The 24506-nt window shown below is 37.5% G+C and overlaps 1 protein-coding gene across 1 annotated transcript in view; it reads left to right on the forward strand.

Moving 5' to 3' along the window:
• Positions 1 to 24506, forward strand: part of GALNT18 (polypeptide N-acetylgalactosaminyltransferase 18) — a 336920-nt gene that overhangs the window by 29902 nt on the left and 282512 nt on the right. Inside the window, exon 3 of the mRNA XM_054827877.1 lies at positions 15161 to 15229. The gene's annotated coding sequence lies outside the window, so the exon portion shown is untranslated. The remainder of the gene's footprint in view (positions 1 to 15160; positions 15230 to 24506) is intronic.

The raw sequence follows: 24506 nt of genomic DNA on the forward strand, positions 1-24506 counted from the left end.
GATGGTTCGTTAATTGTATGTCCTGCATTATTGTAGACAAGAAGTCCTGAATTAAAATTTTCATATCTTTATATAATATAGGATGGTGTAGGTTTTTCTCTTTCTTTTTTCTAGGCAAAATTGCATGTGTTCTTCCAGAGTAAAATATTTAGGATATTATAAATAACTTCTCCACAATGCATAGTTGTTTGCATTAAAACGGAACTATGCGAATAATGAATGTTGACTTGGAATTGCAGCCAGTATGGTAATGAAATAAAGCCCCATTAGATACAAGTAATTTGCAAATTGAGGTTGCTTTCAATTAAATAGTGATCTCCCTGGCTGATCTGGGGAACAGGGCATGTCAGTCAATGAAGTAGGAAGAAGGACTTTTAAACAAATGTAAACTAACATAAATGTTAAATGATGGATTCATTCCATACATAGCAGTAAATCCCCAGCCGTCAAGACTGCCTAGAAAACCTTAGTTATAAGTAAGTCTCTATAGGCTCAATTTCCTGGTTTTTTGTTTGGGTTTTTTTTGCTACATTTATTTTAAATGTGATCATTCTCATGATCTCATGTTCTACTTTGGGGAAAGCTATAAGTAATTCTTTTTGTGTAAATTCCAACAATACATCAGTTTATCATAATGCTTGTGTTAGTCAAATACACTTGTAATTAACTACAAGTTATTCAGATGATAAATAGTGCAGGTGTTGGGCAGCTTCTAGATCAGTTTTGACTTTTTTAACTAGAGCCTTAGAAAAGAGTAGGCATAAGTCATTTGAAAGAAGATTCATCCAGTGTATCACTAGAGTTTTAGTAAATGAGTATTTTTACCTGAAGGAGATGTAGGAGAATTAAATGCATCACAAACCTCTGTGAACCAAGAGAGTGTTTCGCCCCCTCTGCATAATCTTGGTTGTGTTCTGCTGTTGAATTTTGAGTCAATGTTTGGTTGCTACTGGGTTTTCTCTGTCAGAAGATTTGACCAGGGATGTGTATAACTATAGAGCATCTGGTCTGTTTCTTTACCTCCCTTAACTAAAATGAGATCTATTTGTTAGAAAACATTGTGGAAAACCTAGAGGCACCAAATGGGAGCCTCCAATACAGAAACCTCATGCAACCCTCTGGAAACTTCGAAGCTCAGAACAATGAAAATCTCTGCAGCTATGGCAAAGCGGAATATCAAAGAATAGCAAAGTCACCCTGACGGGAGGTCAGTAATTTGCAAGTAGATATAAATAGAACCTGAATTCTCTTACTGTGCCAACTGGGTCCAGTAAAGTGTTTTATTTTCCAAATAGAAATTTATCCCATGACGTGGCTGATCAAATATACCAGTCAAATAGCTATTCAAACAAAAAGTACTTAGCTATTCTTTCTCTCTTTCCGTACCTGTGGCTTTTGCAAATTTTCTGTTCTGTCTACATTTTTCCACAATTAAGACATCTGTTAATGGTAAAAGAATTGGTTGAATGAGAGAGCTACAAACCTGAGTGTATAGTATGGGTTCCATAAGCTATTAGTGAATAGAACATGAATTTGTCTTCCTGCCAAAACATACCAGTCTCTCCAAAACTGTAGAAATGCTGATATGAGTTTGCTAGCCTTGACTTCTTACTGCCTCACTATTTATGGAGTCACTTATGCCTCCAAACAGAGTGTTTAAAATGCTACTAAATCAGAACAGCTGTTTGGCCACACCAATGGTAGCATGGAGGCAAGTAACTTTATAGGTATGACAATGGAGCATTGGGCTGTAATACTTTTTTTTCTTTTCTTCTTACATTGTAGAATTGCCTGTGACTTACTGGGAGATGGCTTAATGTTATCTCTTTTTCCAATATCAAGTGTAACACAAACCTCTGGCACTGGCTGGATGTCCCCTGCAAGGCCGCTTTTCATTCCAGTGGTTTTCCTGTGCAACTGGCTATGAATGGGATGGGATGTTTCTTCAGTCACACACCTTTTCTCTTGGTACTGAACACTGTAGTGGAAAAATGCAGGTGGAAGAGGAATTTTTCGATTGCCAGAGGAAGCTCCAAAATGGAATAAGGCTGAGCTAGGTGACTCACAGGGGGTTTTGTTTTGGTTTTCATTTGTTTTCCTTAAATGGCTGCTGTCATCATGTGACGTTCTAGGGTTAGAGAACTGAACCAACTGCTCCTGCTGAAGGTGGACCCAGCTTGGGATTACAGCGTTCTCTTCACGACAGTTTGAAGTTCCAGACTTGGAACTGATTTATCTCTTTCCTGTAGTCTTGTGTTCTTTGAAAATCAATCATACAAGCAAGAACATTAACTCTATGAAAGTCAGTGGTTTTGGAGTATTTGCTTAAATCGGTATCTGAATAGTGAAGCTTGAGGGGCTGGTGTCATGCATTTGACTGTCACTGCAGTTTGAAGTGAGTATGATATCAATTGAGGTTGTGGCTGAACTGTGGAGAGTTAGGGAGAAATTTAGTTATACTTCAAATGTTTTCTCTCTGCATATGAACGTGTATATTTTTAAAATATTAACTAGATGTTCCATATTACATTAGTCAAGGATGACTATTGCTAACCATCCATCTTTTGCTTCCTTTCATATAATATAACAAAAATTGCTAAAGCTACACTTTAAATTATTAATCTGAGACTGGATGGCCAAATAGTTTTTTCCCTTCTCATGCCTGAGCTTCATACCCCAACAGAAAGACAAATGGCCTAGAACTACTGTGATGAAGGAAGCATCATCAGGGGTGAGCGGTCAGTTAGTGAAACTAGGTAGACAAATAACCACGGGTTCAAGGATATGCTTAAATGAACAGCATAGTTTGCACTCTGTGTTGGCAGTTATTTTAAGATGCATAAAACACTGAGTTCACAATGTCCTAATTTTGCAAGGATAGGCTGGATAGGCCATAAATCCTATACACACTTTGAAAGGGGTCAGAATCTAATTTACAGGTCTGATTCAAAGCTTGCTGAGGTCAATGGAAAACTCTCTGTTAAGTTTAGTAGGGTTTGGATCATATCTTAAAAAAAGTGCTGAGAGAGTGCTAAGATTAAATGGGAGAAGTAAAAATTTTCCCAGGATACACCCACTTTTTATATATCTATCACTGAAACAGGAAAAATTGTTTATAAGAGTGACAGTCTGTCTCTTACATTTCCATTTTAACTTTATTTCAAAAGTACTGTGAGCTGAATGAGTGAAGATGTGAGATCATTCATTACCTGCTGTTATACAATAAATGGAGGTGCACGTTCGTCCCAGGGATCTGCACGAATAGTCGATTTGGGAAGAGGTCCCCTGCAAGAATGTCTCTTCCAGTGCAGAATGGACAAAAAGTAGTCAGCATTATTTAGCGCATTGAACGCACAATCCTGTAGCTATCCTCTGGCTAAAAACACAGGATTATGTTTGCTGCTGATGAAAATGTATGCTGCTCCACTGACACTAGTGAGCAATGTCATCACATTCTGCAAAGAACTTGGTCTGGGTTTATTTGCTGCTGCTGTTTAGTTGTTAAGGTCTCACTTGGGACTTGGGCTTATTTGTTGTGCATGCTGAAGAAAACAAATGGTAAAATGAATGCAATGAAATGCACTGTACCAAATAATCATTAATACTAGTCTGCATCAGCTTGACTTACAAAAGAAAAGTGGTCCTTAAATCAAGCATCAGAAATAAGATCCTTTTAGAAGAAGGAAAAATAGTCAATTTTGAGTTTGCTCTTTTGCAGGGAAATAGAAATTTTAATGCTTCTGTAATCTTGGGCCAAGACAGACTTTGGTAAGTATAATGGGACATAAGTGCATTTAGTTCTGCTGTTAGTAAGAGTAAATTGTATAGCTGTCAAGTTGTGGCACGTCTATGAAGTGCTGAGTAAAACCATTGCTGGGAGTGATGGAATTAGTGTGCCAAAGGAGAGGGAAGAATGCAGATCCATCAAGTGAACCTGTTAAAATTTTGAAGCAAGTTTAAAACAGTACAGATGCCTTGACCATCTGCTGAGAAGTATGTGAGGACATAATTGCACAGAACAACTGTCATTTCATTTTTAAAAAAACCCCACTCGTTTTTCAGGAAGCATGCAGCCAAAGGAAGCAGCTTCTCCCTCCCTCCCTCCAAAACCCATGTCCTTGAAATAGCTGTATGTTCTTTGTTTAACACTCAGTTCCAAATGATCTGATTTATTCGTGACTCTTCTGTTGTGTATAAGGATTTACATCTAGCCTGTCCTTTAGAAGAAGTTGGAGCCTCTTGCAGTTTAGCATGCCTGAACCATACATCAGAGTTTATCACAAAAGTACCGAGACGCTCTTAACTGTAATGATGCTCCCAGGGCTTTGTTCTTGTGGTTTATAGTGCTAGAACCTTTGGTAGAATTATATCTTTGCATTACGTGGCTGCTTGTCCATTATTTTTATTACAGAAAAAGAGAGTGTGAGCTTAGATCATGGGAGGATTGCTATCCCTTTCAGTGCATGTCAGAGCTGTAGAAGCCGCAGAGATGTATTTGTAAATAGATAAGATTTAATAGAACCTAATGAAGGCAGTGGACATTTTCTTATGCTCAAGTATACCTTAATGGACAATTTTAAGTATTTAAATTCACAAGTGGCTGCAGTAAATTTCAACCACGATTTTAAAGGAGGGACTTTTCACTCCAGCTTCTTAAGCATAGACACAGTTTTAGGTAGAAGCTCAGTTTTATGTGGTAGGAATAAAAAGTAAATATCCCATGACTGGCCTCTGTCAAGTGATTAAATGTTTCTGTGTGGAACATTTGCTGTGAATTGTTCCCAGTTGCTGGGTTTGTCATAGTGCCTTTGTTTATTTGTGATTTGTGTAATGAAAAAAACTAGAGAGATGTGGGTGAGTGGGTAAAATAGTTTTGTTTGTCTCAGACATTTTTGCATCCATTTTACATTTCTTTTACTTGGGTGATGACTTTTGGTGTCCCTATATATTTTTCTTTCTTTTGGAATAGAACACTCATTTGCAGAGACTGATGTTTTTCAAAGGCAAGATCCATTGTAAGCATAGGAAATCGATAACAGAAATGTCTAGAAAAAAATGATACAGCTGGAGAAAATGTCTGGGCTCATCCTGAGAGAGATGTTTCGGGGTTTTTTTTATTTTACCATCTTAGCAGTTTTTGCTAGTGTTAGTTTAGCTTTAAGCCATATGATTTTATCAATTTGACTTTAGATTACTGAAATAGAAATATACATAGATACATAAATTCTAAAATTATCCAACTGTTTCCTCCAAGATTCAAAAGTGAGTCAAAAAGCCAATGACGTAAGGCTTCATTTTTTACTGTGGTTTTCTTTTCCTTACATTATTTGTAGGCATTGTCTTTTTGCAGTTGGCTTTTAAAAAGTTTAATTATTTTAATTCCTTCTGAAACAGAGAAAACTGCTTTAAATATTGTATGTATAATATTGTTATTGCTTTTTTTATCTTACTGAATTAACATTTTCTGTAATGCACTGGAGGAAGAGAAATGCTGAATGCAGAAAAAATTATACTCAGACTTGTTTTTCATGCAGATGTCTCATAATACCAGTGACATGGGCCCTTGTAACATGAGGCTAGTTCCAATATTTGAGCTTTCTGTTCAGAGATTTTTTTTAATGACAGTGCTCTATTAGGAAGGAAAGGAGCAATGTTTTCTTCCTTTGCACCATATTTGTGGCTGTGTTGCCAATATAAACTAGCAGTGGCTCTTGCTGGCATTTGTTCTCAGATCCGTGCAGCAGGTAAGCTTTTAAGGTAAGAGGCAGGTTTTTACCGTGTGACTGAAGCTTTCTGTTTCTCCAAAACCCTCCCAACCATGAAAACTTTCCAATAGGTATCTGGAAAGCCAAAGTAAGCAATTTGAATTCCTACAGAAGATAGTAGAGAAATGAGAAAAATAGAAAAGAAAAATCACTACTGGCTCTCTGGTAAAGCCAATATACATTGATTCATCCACTTGAATATCTGGTTGTCACTTTATGCACCTTTGTTGAACATGTAGATCTGCAGACTCCACATTGAGCACTGCTTAACTGTGAGGATATGTTTTCCTTGTGACTGTTCCCAAGGCACTTGAAGTGCGTCAGAAGTGTTGGCATGCTCACTCATGAGCTCTGGTCACTCCCGCTGGGGATATTTAAAAGGTTATTTTTCCCAGCTTTTCACCAGAAGCTGCTGGGAGCCTGTGCAGCTCGGGTGGCAGAAGGGCCACGTGTGGCCTTCTGGGCTGCTGCCATTCCTAGCCTGAATAATTAAGACCACCATTGATGATATTAATATTTTAAAATATTGGTCTGGGAGCTGCAACAGTTGGGAGATCAAATTTTCACAGCCCCTGTGAAACTGAAGTGATGCAGAGATCACAGTTCCCAGTTATGTCAGCTGAAACTGAAGGACTGCAAATTGGTGCCACAGATTAAAAATGTTTCTTTTGAGAATCAGAGCAAGGTTCATGAAGAACTGCTCTCTTAAGGAAGCTGGATCCGTGAATTCTTAAGGAGACTGGGCTGCTGAGAGCTAGGGCTTTGCTACTTGAGGTATTGTGCTGTACAAACAGATGTTCAGACTGGTACAAGTTTGGAGATGGCTTGTGACTGCCCCTCCTCTTGAATTTTAGTAGTGCAACAGTAATCTGGCTTTCCTCCTCCTCTAGGAGTTAAATGTAGTGTAAGTAACTGACTTGAATATTGTGAATTTTTGTTCTCTGAATTATCTGAGTTTACAAGTTAGATGCAGTGACACTGTTACTGCTGAAGAAATTAAAGAATGAGTAAATGGAGAATCCGTAGTGACATGATGCACAGAGCACTGGAAACAAAGGGTCCCTATGGGATGCCCATGTAATGCTTCCTCTGAACTTTTCTGAGGAAATGGAATTAGTATGAAACTGTTTTGGAAAAAATATTTTATGAATTAATTGTAATGTGCGTCATCCTTGCAAATCAATAAAACATAGAAAAACTTGCCTATAGGGTGTGTTGCATCATACTTACACATAGTAATGTGTTAAATGAAGCTAAAATAATGTACAAAGATGTCTGTGACAGATATTTAATCTTATTTAAGGAAAATTGTAGAAGGAAGTACAAAAATCTCTTTTTATATTAAGAATCTTGAGACTAATTTGCCTGCATGTATAAACAGTTTATGGGGTTTTGGTGGAGAAATAGTGTGAATCCTTCCTCTTTTCACTTTCTGCTTTGTACATCCCCATTCTTCTATTCATACGTACTCATCCCTCAAGGATAATTTGTATGCCATTTAAAACTGGTCATTTAGATGCAGGTGAATTGCTGTAGTACAGGGTTGTTTGGAATTTGTGTTATGCTTTGAAAGAGTCTTGATAAGGATCTTGCTTTATCAACCATTTTGTTAATATCTTTGTGAAAATGGGTATTTTTCAAAAGGTTTTACTAAAAACGGTTTTCGCAGTTCTTGAACAACTCTAAATACCACATTTGTAGCTCACAGTATACCTAGGGTTATAAGGAAATGTATTTCATGCTTGAAATACTGTGTCACCATGTGCAGAGCCAGATACAGCCCCAGTCTAAATCAGAAAATACGTACCCACATTTGTATCTTACACTGTGAGCACAAGCTGTGCTCCTTGGTGGGAGGGAAGAGGTTGGAAGGTTTGCCTGTTACATCTTCTGAGAAGTTTCTGCCTGATTGTATCACTCCGTCTTGGGCCAGGTTAGAGATAGATTTTCATTTCTGACTTCCAGATTGCCTGTTGTTTTTTTAAATAGTTAGGCAGTTAGTTCGTGTTTTATAGCTTTTTTCATTTCCTTTCTTTCCAATGCCAAAAAGAGCTCACTTATGGTTTAAGTCTTCATTCCTTAGATTCCTAGAGTGCAACCTTTTATTAAAAAACAGAAAATATACTCTGGAAAGGCCTGCTCTTATTCTTAGCAGCAAAGATCTCTTATGCAGACTGTATGTCAACTGCTTATTAAGGGCATTTTATACCATCTCCAGAACACTATTTTCTGGTCACCCTTGGAGATACTACACCAACTGGACTGTAGTTTAAATATCATACATAAATTGCATTTCTGGTTTTAAGATACATCTTGTTAATTCTTCCATTCCCAGTACAGAAGCAGGGAGGAAGCCTCTGAGTCTAATCCAACATAATTTAAAAAACCCCTAATCTTTCACTAGTCACTGTCTAGAAAGATTTCAGTTTTCTTTGTACTGCTGATGGTGACCAACATGCGTGTCAAGACTTGCCTTTTTTCCCCTTGTGGTTAAAACTGTATTTAAAGACCACATCGAATACATCAATGTGTTCTGTATTTATAGCTATTAACTATGGCATCATTCTAAATTCTATTTTTGGACAACTTTTGTTCAGTTTCTGTGCAGTGCTCTATTCTCCCCACACACATGCACAATGTGATGAGGGCTTCTGTTCCTCTGCTAGTATTGTAAGTCTTATTTTAAAATTCCTGTAAAAGCTTAGAAGATGTATCTTTATCATTATGATGATTATCTGACATTGTTGAATAACTGCATCTTTTAATGTTTAGAAGGCACAGCTGCTCATCAGGCTTTTTGGTCTAAACCTTCCTCTTCTCACGTTGATCTTTTAAGAAATGATACCTTGCTTCTACAATTGTTTCTAGTATTTCACTGGGATGTTTGGTTTTTATTTTTTATCTCAGATTTCCCAGGAGGTAAAGATGGCATATTTTTATTTAAAATATATACCAGCAATTTGCTGATGAGGTTGTGGTATGTATGTTTGTGCCTTCCCACAGGGATTTTTTTTTGAGCTAGAGGTTTCCAGACCAAGTTACAGAGTAGGCTCCAGATGGTCTGGAATCCTTCTTTAACAATCTATAGCTAATTAAACATTCGGCAAAACCTACTCTGTTTTTAAAACAGCACAATCTTTCAGAAAAGCAGCATATTGATTTTTAGCTTTACTTTCCATAATTTATATCTTGTTTCATTACTTAGTTTTTTTCATTACTGATCCTTGCATATATTTTAGTAGTCTCTTCTCTCTGTGGTGCAGGGGATGGTACCTGCCTTGTATCTTACTTTTCAGTCAATAAAAGAAATGAGTAATATCTTTGTGGGCTATAGCTTTTTGTTTTTCTAAGATGCTACAAAGAGAAGAGTAACATTGTGCTGTGGCCTACACTTGCAGCAATCTGTACTTGCCAGTCAGTATCATGGAACAAGGGAAAGGGAGGTGGATCTGGGCGTCATGCTATGGAAGGTGAAGTAGGTTGTGAAAATGGCATTCATTTACTTTCATAGGCCTGATTTTAGGGTAAAATATAGTTGAGCTATATGCTGACTCGGACTAAGCAGTGTCTTTTTTGTATCTGAATGCAAACAGTACAGTTAGTCTTTCCAACTACCTGTAGTCAGAGACACATAGCAATGAATAAACACTTGCATTTATCTCTAAGGAGAGCAGATTCTGCTCCTTAATGAGTAAGATCAAACCAGGGTTCCCAATGAGATTTTTCTGTCATGCAGTCAAATCAGGATTAAGTATTATCCATTATTTGTTAATCAGTGGAAGTTATTAAACAACGAATATTATTTATTCTACTCTGGAAGCATTGTTATCAAAGTGTTTCCTTGCTGTTCTAGAACTGAGGGGCCACAACATTGTGGGAATATTTTTATAGTACAAACGTAGCCAATTGCCAGTAAAAGTTAATAAACATTCTTTCTGCTTAGTACATGCCCAAAGATTGTTGATAGCACTATCACTATTGTAACTCCTTGAAAAAAATTTGACTCGGATTAACTCTAGATCTGATTCAATAAAACATTATCAGGGTTCTGTGACAGTGTTAGGACCATGCTTATATATATTTTGCTGATTAGAAGCCAACATATTCTTCAGTTCTTAAGATAAGCTTCAGAAACAGATACTGGATCCATATTATTCTGCAGTTTTTCCATAGGAATGGTTAGGTGAGTTAAGAAAATAGCTACTGAATGTCTTTACAACGAAGTACTAATATTCAAAAGCCTGTGGAGTGATTGGTACATAGCACACTGCTTCTGAAAACTCAGGTCTCTTCATGATATTTCACTGAACTTTGAAACATGACATGCTCTGGGAGTAACACTGCAGTTTTGGAACAAGTTGAGCATGCCATCATCCCTCTAAACATTACCTTAAGGCATTTTAGTAACATTCAAAAATTTTACTACTACCAAGATTTCTGTTGAATAAGTGTCTGATACCAGTATGAACTATTTCTGCTGAACCACTATGAGGTGTTGTGACAGAAAAAGGTGCAGGAGGACACCACTATGTCCAGAAAATCTTTGACACTACGACAATTTTGTGTTACTCCCACTGATGTTAATGGTGACATCAGCAGAGGGAGACAGCCTGAAATGAAAATAAAGGAGAGGAAATTTGAGGTTTGTCTCTTTTTAGAACACAACGTTCGCAGGACATCCAAATAACTTCTGGAAATATCAATAGGGTCCCACTGGACCTACCTTTTTGGAAAAGTGCTTAAACATGTATTTGATTCTGAACACAATGTTACTCCTGGCTTCCCTTATACTGCCTGCTTTTCTGAAGTTAAGCATATGTATCTGTGTTTTAAAGAAGTGAGGCTTAAAGAAAAATCCGGTGCAAGTCATTGTGATAGGTGCTGTCTTGAAATATTTTTCCTTCACAGTTGATAACTGGACATAAATTGACCATAGCAGTCCAAGGCATAAAGGTTTCACATTGTTACACATATATTTACTCAGTTATCAAGGTCAGATAAATCGCATTTTAGAAAATATTTATGAACTACTTTAAAAATGCCTTAATATATGAAAAAAAATCCCTTATAAATATGAAAATAAAGTTGGTTTAGGGTTTTTTTATAGTACTTTAGTTAGAGGCCTATGGGCCACTCTATGGCAAAGAAAAGAAGTTAGCTATCAACACAGCCTCTTATAGGAGCTGATTTAAAGCATATTAAAGTCACTGGGAGGCCTTCTGTTGACTTGGGAGTTCAGAGGCTGCATGGTGTTCTGGGACTTCTTTCAGGTTTGGCTGAGTGTATTTATTTAACAGGAAGAGAAGTTTGAGAGTAACTGGAGGCAAATTCAGACACATATAGAAATACACAGAGTGTTGTTTTCAGTGTAATTGAATGCAAGCTGGACTTCATAAAGTTTCTGGACTGTTCAAGTTATGACATTGCAGTTGAATTGCTTTTTAATTAAAAATTTAATGTACATAACATCCTAAAACTAGTTGGGTGAGATCTGAAAATTTATGACTCTTTAGCCTACAGCAAATTTTAATCACTGATCTCTGGAACAAATTCTGTTGTAAATAAAACATTGCAGTGATATATTATGAAGTCAGAAAAACTTTTTGCTGTGGCACTGCACTACTGAAAGTTAAATAATCTTTTGTTTTTAATAAAATGGGTTTTCTCCCTATTCAAAGGAAACGTGTGAAGAGCTTTCCATTGGATCACAGAGTACAGTCAGTGAATGGCTCTCAGGGACATGAAGTGCTGGAAATGCCTTCTGGGTACAGGCAAGCAAGGCAGGCTTCTCAGTTAATCTCTGGATGTTAGGAGCCAGTGCCCAGGATTTACTGCATCAAATACATGGTAAATGTTGAGGAAGGATAGAACAGAGAAACAGCAGTACAATGTATCGGGTTGATTGTAATCGTCTGACTGTTTGTCTTTAGGAACCAGAAAGGGGATTTAAGGGCAGGCAGAAAGGAGGAATTCCACTTCTGTTATCTATCTTCTTTTGATCGTAGCCATACATGTCAAGAAAAAACATGATATTCAGGGGATTTGTGGGAAAAGAACAGAAATTGAAGCATCTCTCGGTCTCCAGGTCCCAGATGGGCCAGAGATAAAGCAAGGAGAGCTACAACGAGAGCTGTTAAAATAAAAAGGAGAGAGAGAACATTCTGAAACTGCCACTGAGATGTCTGGTTCAACATGCTGCATTGCTTATCCAGGCCAGACCTAATTTATTGTTCATATTGATTGTAAAAGTAAATCAGAATCCTGTATGTCTATGTGCATGTAGTAACTGATAGCCAAATAAAGGCTTGCTCTTTTCTGTACACCTACAGGTGTACAAACACACTTTAGGTGTACAGTGATAGCTGATGTCCCAGTTTACAAATGGGATGTCTCCAGTGTTTATTCTTAACACTTATTATTAAAGGGGGCTTATAAGAGATATGGGGACAGACTTTTTAATAGGGTCTGTAGTGATAGCACAAGGGGTAATAGTTTTAAACTAAAAGAGGGTAGATTCAGACTAGATATAAGGAAGAAATTTTGTATGATGAGGGTGGTGAAACACTGGAACATGTTGCCCAGAGAGGTCATAGGTGCCCTGTCACTAGAAACATTCAAGGTTCAGGTTTGAGCAACCTGAACTAGTTGAAGATGTTCCTGCTCATTGCAGGGACTAGATGACCTTTAAAGGTCCTTTCCAACCCAAACTATTGTATGATTCTATGATTCTCACAGGTAAACCCCACAGCTTCAAAGTGCATAGTTGCCAGAAAAGTTGGTTGGCTATGCCTGCAATGTAAATGCTTAGCTATAAGTTAAAGATGTTAAAAATTAGGCCTTAACTACTGTGAACCTGTATGTCTTCCGCATGGTAGAAGTTCTACTGTAGTGTGAGCGAGCAGAACATACGTCTCCAAAATACGATAAATTTGTACAGAAATACCTACAGCTGTAACTCAGGTGAGTTTCAGTAAGGCAAGAGCATTCAAAAGGAAACAACAGAAAGGCAAGTTCTTGGATAAGTGCTTAAATTAGTTTTGCTTGCCAGAAGTCATTAATTGCACTAGACTTTACTATCAGGTGGTCCACATTTGCTTCATGCTTATATTTGTACTATGTTTATGTGCAATTTAAAAGGCCTTAGTATTAGATTTGCAATGTATAATGCTAATGAATCTTATGAGAAAAAATATTATAAATTTACATCATGTTGGTTAACATGATTTTGAAGGCGGAAAAAGGTCTCAGGAATTACTGGCAAAAATTGCAGACAGGGATGTTTGTTAGTAAAACTTCCCTTCCTGTGGGTGTTGAAATATTGCTGTAAGGGCTGGGGTATTCCAGTAAATCTTAGTGAGCCTGAAAGTCAGAAGCTTACTGTTGTGCGATGCGCTTGCAATGAATCTTGTCATCTGTAAATCCAAGTTCTTTCTTTTAAAGGTCAAAACTGCCAGGAAGCATTGGTGCACCTGGTATTAACTTTCATTATTTCCGTTGGCATTGAAAGAGGAGATACAAATCATCAAGTGTTTCCAAAATTAGATATAGTATTATAATCTCTCCTAGGTCCTTGAGTCTCTCCTATGAGTCATTTCTTTTTGTGTGCGTTTCTGTTCACATTAGTACAAATAGAGCCTGTACTTGTATCCCATTCCTGATGAGATTTAGAAATTGAATTAAGCAGAAAGTGTGTATTTCAGCCTGGGCACCTTCATCATTTTAGCTCTGTTGTTAGGGGCGCAGCAGTTTTGCAAAACCCTCTCACAGATCATCAGATAAATGCTTCTCACCTATAGTGGGGCTGAGCTGTTTTAACTTAACTGTAACTTCATCCCAGTGATTAAAATTATGTCCTCACTGAGCAGAAAAAGGCTTAGTAACAGGGTAGGTTAAAACTTTGTCCAGATACAATGTACAGAAAGAACAGAAATGAAAAATAAAATGAATATTTCCTACTCCTCCCTTCTTTTGAGTTAACTTTCTTTAATCGTGTTGGGGAAGTCTCTGCCCAGTATCATCCTGCACTACTGTTTGTGGGAACAGCCCCACATAAATCTGTGAAACTTGTATGATCAGTGTTTTCACTGGAAACATTGAAGTGAGCACTCTGACCAAAGGCATTTGAACAACAGTTACAACCTGCATCATGCATTGTCCGTCCACATTTTCTAGAAATAATGGGTTTACCGCTCTGAGCGGGACTGGTAAGAGCTTGCTGCTACCAGGGTGATGGAGTTAAAAGGTGGAAACCAGGAAGATTCCATAATGGCTTTTCTTTCTAGTTTTAATCATCAGTAAATTTCACTCTTATGAATGAAGTTAGATTGCCATTGAAAATCCCAACTTTTTTCTACTTCAGTAGACTTCAACGTTTAATACTGTTCCTATAATTCTTCAACACTCAAAGACAAAGTTAACTGCTTCAGATAAATCCTGATGTCGTAGCTGATGTGGCATGTGCACTTGTGAAATCACCACTATTGTCATTCATGTGTGGATAGCAACTAATAAATGATAAATGTATTGTTTTAGTTGAATACGTTAATTTTAGTAATTATTAAGTCAAAGCTTCATGACTATAAAATAAAAGGAGTATCACCAGTGTTGTTTTGCAGGTTAATATCACACAGATCAGGAGAAAGTTTTTCATAAAGAAGTAATTTTCTTTGCACACTATCCACAGGATTTTGTGGTAGGTTTTGGCTTGATTGTCTCTCTTTTTGGACTACACTAGGCAAAATTGGATGTACATAATGGTCTTCATAATGCTGCTGGTCTAAGAAGGCATAAGCACTCTGTTATTGATCCATGGAAACAAGTTACTGTTCTGTATTTTCAGTTAATACTTAGATGATGATGATGATGTGTGGTGGGCTGCCAGGTATTTTAGGGCTAGTAGTAACCATCAGGGCAGTATTATTGTAGAGGATGTGAATAGCGGCTTATAAGTAGATTGTTCTGTAACACCTATGACCATATGATTCTGAAAGATGTATAAAATATTCTTGTGAGGCTCATGGGACGGGAAGCTGATCAGCATTTGAATTATTTATATAACCGTTGGAACGAGAATTGTTTTCTGTGTCATCTTAAATGTAGAAGCAATAGCTCTGATGTTCCTGGGAAGTGTAACTCTACCCTGTATGCCTAGGACAACTATGCAGTAAGTGAACAGTGACCCCAAAAGATTTCACACTTAAATGAATATGGACATGGTATTATATCCAGACCGTGTATGTGCTGTGGATGTCCAGGATCTCTGAGGCATATGTTCTCCACTGACTATAGTTACTGTTAACCCTGGGTATGTATTTGTTTATTAAGATCAAATAACCTCTAAAACTTGCATTGGCTGAAACAGACTGACTAAACAACTTTAGCTGTTTTTTTTCCAGGCCTTGAAGAACCCCAGATTGTCAATATGTAGAGATGCATTGATGGAGCACTCTGTTGCAGATCTCCCAGTATGTAACGATAATACATTCGTTATGTTACATCCTTTTGTACAATCTGAAGTGCACAGTAAGTTACAGCTCTTAAAAAAATGTGTTCTAATACATTGTCTTAAAAATCTAAAACCTTGACCATGTAAAACTCATAGTGCCAGCATTCATGGATTTTGTGTGGGTTTTTTGTGTTTGGTTTTTTGTTTGTGGGTTTTTTTGTTTTTTTAAATCTGGATTACCTTTCTCTTCCCTGCGGTTTTAGAGTATAAATCAACTCCCAGTATTGGTAAAAATCCTGCAGTGGAAGGAAGGGGATTTTTTAAAGACACCTCTAATCTTAAATAGCTAAACAAAGTAGAAAAAAGTTGTAATGAAAAAAAATTACCCTTTAGCTGAAACCTTTTTATACTGAGCTTTAGCCTGGAGCACATTTTTATAGCTGAGGTATAAACCTGTAAAACAATGTTTCTTGTAAAGCAGAGCCAATGATCTACAGTAGCTGAAAGCAGACTTTATGGTCTAAAACATCCTAGCATTGGTTTGAAATACTTAATGCATATTTTAAGCACATAAATTCTAGAGCTATCTGAAGTTTCACTGGCTGTTTGATTCTCTGGGGGGCACATTTTGGGTGACTGATGTCTATTTGTTAAAGTCAGCAAAAGTTAATTCAACTCAAACACATTTCTGGTGAGAGACTCTGGAATCGCCTTTAAGAAGCATTATTCTTGAAAACAAAAAGGGTGTCTTTTTATTTAAAATACTAGTCACCTAAGTCACCATCTTAATATCACATCACAAATTTTGGACATGGAGAGGACCTCGTCTGTCTTGCAGCTTGTATTCTTCCTCATTCTGCTGTTTTCTGTATTTATTAGTGCTTTGCTAATATGACTGTGTTTTTTATTTAAGCACTTCTGATATTTTAATCACTGATAATTTATGAAAAGGTAACTTGAAATAAATAGATGTATAAAATGAGGGCTCATTCAACTTCAGCTTAGACAGCATTCTTCATTCTTCAGGTAGAACTTCCACCAAAATCAGTTCAGCTTAGCATTCAGCTCAAAATCACGTTAGCTTGAGTAGTGAGTGCAAAACCATGTCCTACCCTAGGAAAGCTGCTTTACTCATCTATGCTAATGACATTGACTGGAAAAGATTATGAAGCCAAAAATCCAATTCACATTTTAGCTGGAAAAAAAGAAGGAACAGGGAGCCTTTCCTCCTACGTGTCTTCCCAAGGCAAGAAGGAACATGAAGGACATCTCTTTCCACTGAATTTCTTAGCCTTTGTTCAGATTTGCGACCCTAGCCAATGAGGATGGGAGGAGATAGGCCAGCCCCGTACAAAAGTCCATCTGGGCAATTGCCGGGGAGCCCAGGCTGTGTGCTGCCAGCCAGCACCATGGCTGCCCTGGTCCCGCCGAGTGAGGGGAGCAGTCCGGGTCAGAGCACGGCCTGTAGCAAGGCAGCTGCAAGCCTGTGCTTAACCCCTGTGCTATAGCCCCTCACTGGGACTTATTCAAGCTAGGGAGGAACAGCCCTTAAATTCTACATTTTGGCTTACTGTTGTTGTTCTTATGAATGGTTACTCAGAGCCAGACAGGTGAAGCAGGAGAAGGGGTGTGGGCAGCATTGGTACAGTTTTTTTCCTTAGAAAATGCTATCCCCAGTAAGATTATTTCAGTGTATCTGTAACAGAATGGGATTCAGGCTAAGATGGTGACAAGGAGGGGAATGATATTGTCAGTTACTTTTAATAAAACTTTTCTTCAGTGATAGATTAGAGATATGAAACCATAAATGAGACTGTCGACTGACAAGGCTTTGCCTGCAAATGCAATATTATGAAGGTAAGCTTTCAGTGACATTCTCTGCCTCAGGCTACTGGCAGATTAAGCAAGTAATTTCTATTGTTATTGACACTGATGCAGCATTGTTTCTTTCTCATATCTTTTATTTGCCTTGTCAGTAAAAAAATATGATAATTCCCTTCACAGTCACCAGAGGTCGTTCTAAAAGGCATCAGAGGATGGTGAATCACTTTTCTGGCTTGCAGCAGAGTGGGCACTCATGGCTAGGTGAGCCTATGTCCAGGATATCACTGATGTTCTACACGAATGACATGAAGGGCTGTTACAGGCTTCTGCTTGGCATGCAGAATAGCTAAAACAACAGAGGATAGCAGACAAAAAACCATCTTCCCATCTACATTCCTTACATTCAATATATTGGTTAAATGGCTACAAGCTTGTGAATTTTCTTTTAAAAATACTCTTTTTTTCACTTTGTGATATATGAAAAGAAGCTTAAGTGGGGAGAATGTTTCAGCATTTTTCAAGAAGCTTTAGCAAGCAGTAAGGGAAAAATGGCATCCTGACATAATCAATGCCAAGGAACATTCTCTAGAAATTAAATAGAAAAGTCTTGTATGCAAAATCCCCAGCTCTGGTGATATAAAAGGGACCTTAGAGAGAGGAAACAGCTTAATAAATATCCTTGCTCATGGGTGTTTTCCAAAGACTGGAGAGGGCAACTCATGTAATGGCTCACATCAGCCATGGCAGTATAAGAAAAATAATTGCCCAAGCATGAGATGAGGATGTAGCTGAAGTACGCTGTGCTACAGCTGTTTCCCAGGGCCTTGAAAGGGGTTCTGAGAAACAAAGTATAAGCTGGGGCTAACTAAGCCTGTACCAGGGTCTAAGATGAAACACAGCCTCACCTACACCTGAGGAACACAAAGGGGGTTTCAGAACCGCTTTTCTCCTGCTCAGTTTCTGTCCTGAGCACCTCACTTGGAATAGAAACAATTTTTTATTCAACTCCAACTGTAAAACAAATTACTTGAAGTCTATCAAGTTGTATGTAGAGGACCTGAAAGCTTTAACTGACAGATAAAAACTAGCCTTGCACATTTCTATGGGAAATGCAATAGCAGAAAGAGTTTTCAAGATGGATAATATGTATGGATAATACCTTATTTTTGTATGGTTTTTCAAAGATTTCTAGTTTTCTCCATGTTCCAGTCTGCTGCAGTCACTGCACTCTTCAGACAAAATTCGGGAGAATGAATCTGTCATAACGTGACATGACAGGCCTGTGACATGGCAGGCCCATGACATCTGTGTTTGAACATTATTCTCCAGAAATGAGAAACAGCACATTAAAGCCTTGTTCATGTGCAATACCAGTCACTCCCTGACAGCCTTCCTTTTAGTTCATAAAGAGACTATTAGGGATGGTGATGAACCATGCTAGTCCATTTACTAGCATAACGGGAATTATTAACTCTAATAAATGTATTATTATGTAGCCATTAGGTATCAGTTATAAAACTGCTTAATGTCTGCATGATTACTTGTAAATGGATTTGGAAAGGAGCTAAATTGGTTATTTATTGACCATATTGAACAACATTATTTATTGACTTGGCTCAGTAAGTTTGATTTTTCAAGCTGAAATGAGATTCTAAGTTTGTAATGGTCTAGCCAATGTGTAAGTTGATTCAGGAAAATGACATTTTTCTGGAAAACTACTAAACTTATGGTTAATAGGATTCTAGAATGAACTAAGTTTTTCTTTCCTTTCAAGTTTATTAAATAATTACTTTCAAATGTCCTCCTGAGACAAAACTCTAAGAAACTAGAGAATTTAATACTGGCTACATGGAGATGCTCCTTCCAAGTAGTATATAGTCCTATAAGTCAGCAGTAGACAAGGCTATCAGGTGTATGCAGACTGTATCGCTGTAAAGCTAGGGCATGCATCACTTTTGTCTTGGCTCTCTGCTTGGTAGAACATCTGCTGTATCGATACTTTAAAATTTGCTGCTACAATAAGACTGAAGCAAGTAAACAAGTTTAATTTCATGGGATGTAGTCTTCTCACTGAAGTTGATCATATTTATCTCTACCGTATAAAAACTAATTTTAATTTGATTATTTTCTAGAAAAGAAGGGCTGAGGGTACAGCCTACTGATTTAATTCTAACAAAGAAAGGAAAGGCAAGGAAGATACTGAGGCAAAGTCAGCAAATGCCAGAGTTCAGTATTTGCTTCTTCAGTAACATTTAATGTGTGTTAAACATTTAGTGCATCTAATTCAACGGACAGATGTTGCACATGCATATGCTCCTAGACTATCAGAAGAAGAAAGAAACATTTTAGCACTCTTGAAATATGTTGAATTGCTTTTAAATACAGAAGACTGGTGACTTTCATGGACATAATAGGGACTTTGGAAGCCCTTGCATTTTGGGGATTTGGGGTTTTGTTAGTAGTAAAAACAAGTTATTCTTGTGAAACTGATCAGTATTATTTGATTTCTATTTCTGGTGAGTGCAGACCTCAGACTTCTAATTAAATATAGTGTAAAAAATTTCAACAAATTGTGGTGGGAAGGGATAGAGAGTTGACATCACAGTGAAAAGACTGCACTTGATAAAGTTGAGTGTATTGAAGACCTTCAAACAGTCAGAGGGTATGCGAAAGCTAATGAAGGTCGATCTTTAAAAGGCATTGCAGAATTTAAACAAGCCGTGCTGGCAGGGTGAAGCAACTTTTCCCTCACTACTCTTGCCTCCTCTTTTCTGTTTCCTCGCTCTTGCCTTGCAGCAGGAGATAGGGCAAAGGCCATACTGTGGTGTGTTCTTGACTATTACAACAGATACAGTAAGGACAATCACTGCTTTAAAAGCAAAAGCAACCACAAGAACAAAAGACCAATATTATGAGCCCAATCTCATGTGATTAGTGTTGTCTTATTTCCCCTGGGCTGCAGACAAGTTTGCAGAAGTGCCTGACTTGTTTGTAAAGCCACAGCTCCTGGGAAAGGATTTGAAGGCCTACAGAGATATTGCTGAATCTCAATGAGTATTTGGCATTTTCCTTGCCGCATTTGCCAGTATTTAGTGAAAGACAGAATAGAAGTCTGGTATTCTAGTTGTGTAAGACTTAGAAACAGTTGGAAATTTTTCAACTAAATGCTTTTTCTTTACAATTAAAGACTAAACTTTTTACGTGTCAGGATTAGTTTCAACCACAAAAAAGAAATTTGTATTTTTAACAATGTTTATGTTTAAATCCACGCACACCCCCCTTCTTGAATGAAAACCTAGTATATTTTGCAATGAAAACCCATATTTGCTTCAACGTTGGAGCAAAACTGGAGCAAAAAATGTATCAAACCCAAGCTGAATATTTTCAGGTAATTGAAACAGAATGCTCATCTAAAGTTAAACTCTCCCCACCTTGACTTCTATCTCCAAAATGCCTTGATTTGTCTAATTTTAATAACTCTTAAAAACAGAATCTCAGATACTTATGTCATGGCTGAAGTTTTGAGGTTTTACTTAGAAATTGGTTTTTGTGTTACAAAACTATAATTAATCATGAGTGAGAACTGAATATATCCCTTGAAAACCTTTACTGTCTTACAGATGTTACAGGCTCAAGCCTGTGTGCAGCTGGCAATTGTCTGCTGTAGGCTTCTAGATAATGTCTACCCTTTTCCAATGCAGCTTGCTTTCTCTGTTTCACAGTATAGAAGAGTTAACTAGCAAATGTCCTCTTAAATTTGCAAGGATAGGAAGAAGGAAGAAGAAACTCTGGACAGAAATGGCATGATATGCCAGAAACAGTCTTGCAAAGAAAAAAAAAAGGCAGGTGCTATGACAGTGATATATTTAGATGGAGGGAGAAAAGTACTTAAAGAATCTTTTGGGAATTATAGAGGAATTATACATGTTAACAGCACTTTATATCTTGTACAAACAATTATAGACATTGGTAGCTTTCTGACTTCTGTAAATATAGAAGCAGCAAGTGATTGCAAAGAATTTTGGTTTTGCTGTATGGCTGGAGGATCTTTTCTTGGTTTAGCGCATTGTAGCACTGTTTTTAGCTCCCTTGTACTGGCTTCCTTCTGTTTTAAATTGAGCAAATGTAATAAACCCCATGTGTGTGCTCCCTACAGATGAAAGAAAGGGCACCCAACATTAATGTTATAAGGCTGTGTCACCAGAATTCAAGGACTGTGTCATGTAGCTGGAAATCATAGTGGTCAGATATTCTATGGGCTGCTGACAGGAAAATGTAACATATGCTATATTTCACAAGTACTTATATTTTTAATTCTGCATCAGACCTTGTTGTCTATTATTTGCTTGTAGTTCACTGTGAAGGCTTGAGGAACATTTTTCTCAATTTACAGCTCTATTAAACTGATCAATCAATCACTTTTGTGAGGGGAGGCAGTTTGCTGGCATTTGCTTTGCCAGTACGCTGCCAGCCACAACAGTATTCACAGGTCCTCAAGGGTATGGTAAGAGGGAGGAAGCTTTCCCTGTAACTTAATTTTTAAAACATAAACCCTGTTTCTGGTGCTCTGAGCAACTTTAATGAGAATATTTTTGAAGAGTTGTCATCTGCTAATCCAATATTTAACTTGCTTTGTTTTAACATTTCTGTTTAACAAAATAGCTGCGCTATAGTTTAAGAGATAAAAGATATTTAAAAAAAAAAAAAGTCCGTCTTAGGCTTTTTAAATTCTAATTCCCAAAAGGGGAGAAATCAAACCAAATATTCTTGGGAGTTACACAGAATATTTTTGCCACTGTTTAAAATGTCTTACCACTGTACTCTGGGATTTGCTTGTCTTTCTTTGAGTGCATGCTTACTTCTGGAACAAAAGAGTCAAGGCGATTCCTTTTAGAAGTGTCGTGAGACTTTTGTCTGTGGTGTGTAAGTTGCTCTACTGTACGACCATTGGTTTAAGTAGTGGTAGACTTTTTTTCCTTTAACCACACAATAGTGAGGTTACCTGAATCAAGTTGGTAGAGTTCACCATAGTGTGCAGGAGACTTCCAAGCTCTTGTTATGAGTTGCAGAACAGTGCCAGGGTCTCAGTAGAGCACAGGGGTGTCTGTGGGAAAGCAAAGTTCTACATTTTCTAACAGGGGACAGTACAGATACAGCAAAGGAAAGGTCCTTTCTTGTTAACTTAAACCGAACAAACACAGCCAGATTCCTTCTGTTAACACAAGATGTTTGGCATAATCAAGTAAAAAGAATAATATATAATGTACTATCTGTTCTAAAACTACTAGTCTTTTCCTTAGACAATACAGATAACTTTGGTTTTAAATTTTATTATTCTGATCTACTAGTTTTGTCAAAATCAGCTTACTATTACATATTGCCTCTTAGAATGATGAATTTATACAGGCTTTATTGAAGTTCTTCTTCTTTTGCATGGGTGTAATTGATGGGAGACCTGGCTGAGCATCTTGGAAAGACAGAATCCAAAAACATAAAATGAAGAAGCATGTACTCTGTCAGCAGAGTTTCTTATATAAATAAGTTTATCTTAATGTTATGTTTCATCATTTATCATGATGTCAGGATGAATCCTTTCATGCCTGCATAGGATTTAAATAAAACTAGTGAGAACTGTTGTGTAACTTCTGCAGTAACACTGAAGGGAACAAATGAATGTAATGTGCATAATTGTTTTCCTGTGATTGCAATTGGAGACTTAGTTGTTGGTCCTTCATTTGCATTTGACACATAATTCACTTCTGTAATATTTTCCTGTGCCATTGCCCCCAGTGTTCTGCATTAGACAGATCTGTATCTTCAGGTAAATGCTATTTTCCGCAGTGCAATTAGGATATTGCAGAGAGAAAGCAGGAACATCTCTCTTGGTCTCCTGGTAGGTGAGGCTGTGCCAGTATTGTAGGTTATAAAGCACATGAGATTGCTTGGAGCAGTGAGCTTAGCGACTGCAGTTTCCTTATCTAGGCAGCTGTTCAAAACATTGGGATGGTGTCTGTTTGTTCTTTGTATTATGAAAGGAGATTCTGACAAAAATTTAGGTTGTTCAAAATGTATTCTGTGTATTCTGATGAATGAAGCAAGATGGAAAAGAAGAAAAACACCTCAAAAAGGAAAACTCAAGTCTGGTGCAATAAAGTGATGCTATACTTTGTTAACAAGCCTTGCTTGACTTTATATCCAATTCAGTCTTGTAGTCCTTATTTAGAGAAAAACTTTCAGGGATAGCAGTAAGATTCTCAGCACTTTTGAAAATCAGGAGCATAAATAAAGTTTGTATAACTTTCAGTAGCCAACTATGAACAATTTGTACTATGTGGTAATATTCTAAAGTATTTTGAATTCTGAATGTGTCTCATTTTACTACATCAAAATGCATCTTTAGAGAGAGTGTTGTTTTTAAACCCTGTTCTCTTCTGCCTCTTCACTCGGCTGCTCTGTTACTGTCTGTCCTAAACTAACTCTGTACAGTGTGCAGAGAATTATGTAATTGTTCCTTTTCACTGAAGATCAAACATAAGAAACCCTATTCTATGGATTTTTAAAAATCTGCCAGATTATGGTGTGCCTTTGCAACCATATCACCAGTGAAATTGTCAGAAGACCATAGTGTGTGAAGACCTGTATAAGCTGCAAATTTTGCGATCTTTCTGCTGTTAAAATCTTTTGCTTTCCTGACATTACTGGAGATACCATTTCCACAGGTGGAAATTCATAAACCGAGGTCTTGTTATTGGGCAGTATGTAATTTGCTCTGATGAAATATTTAGGCAGTGGCGACCCATCTCTTTAATGTAACTTCTCTGGGCTGTGGCTGAAAGATTTTAGCCTCGACCACTTTATTCCGTTGCTTTCTTTATGCTGGCATGAGCTTACATGCTAACTATAGCAGCTGTGCAGAGTAATCAACAATCTGAAAAATGAGTTGAGAAATTGTGATGTTTAATTGGCTTGAACTCACCTCCCAGCCACATGAATACTGGAGCTTACACAGAGAAGGTGACGGGACCGAGCGGCTGTGCTTAACACAAAGGCCAGGTGATGGGATCTTGCTTCTGGAAATTGTATCATTGCAGCAGGAAAAATATGGTGTTCTGCTGGGCAAAGACAGACAGGAAGAAATATGTGAAAATGCCCAGTGTGTTGAATATCAGTGTTTCTTTGTCACTAATGGTTCCAGGACAGGCTGCATGCAAACCATGCTTGGATTTTGAGGATATGCAAGAACTCTAAATCTGGATAGAAAGACTTAATTTTCAGAGAGTGAGAGTTGCATGTTGAGGATAAAATGGATATTGCAGAAAGACTGAAAATTTCACGGAAATTTTCAGCTCATTAAGCTCTAAGACATTAGTTTCATTCTTTGAATCACTATGTACATATCCAAGGAAATCCTTCCTTTATGATGAAGTCAAAATACACATGCTGTCTGCAGGCCATACAGAGGTGAGAGATGA

Source organism: Grus americana, chromosome 5 (genome assembly GCF_028858705.1).
Source record: "Grus americana isolate bGruAme1 chromosome 5, bGruAme1.mat, whole genome shotgun sequence".
In the NCBI taxonomy this organism is placed as follows: domain Eukaryota; kingdom Metazoa; phylum Chordata; class Aves; order Gruiformes; family Gruidae; genus Grus; species Grus americana.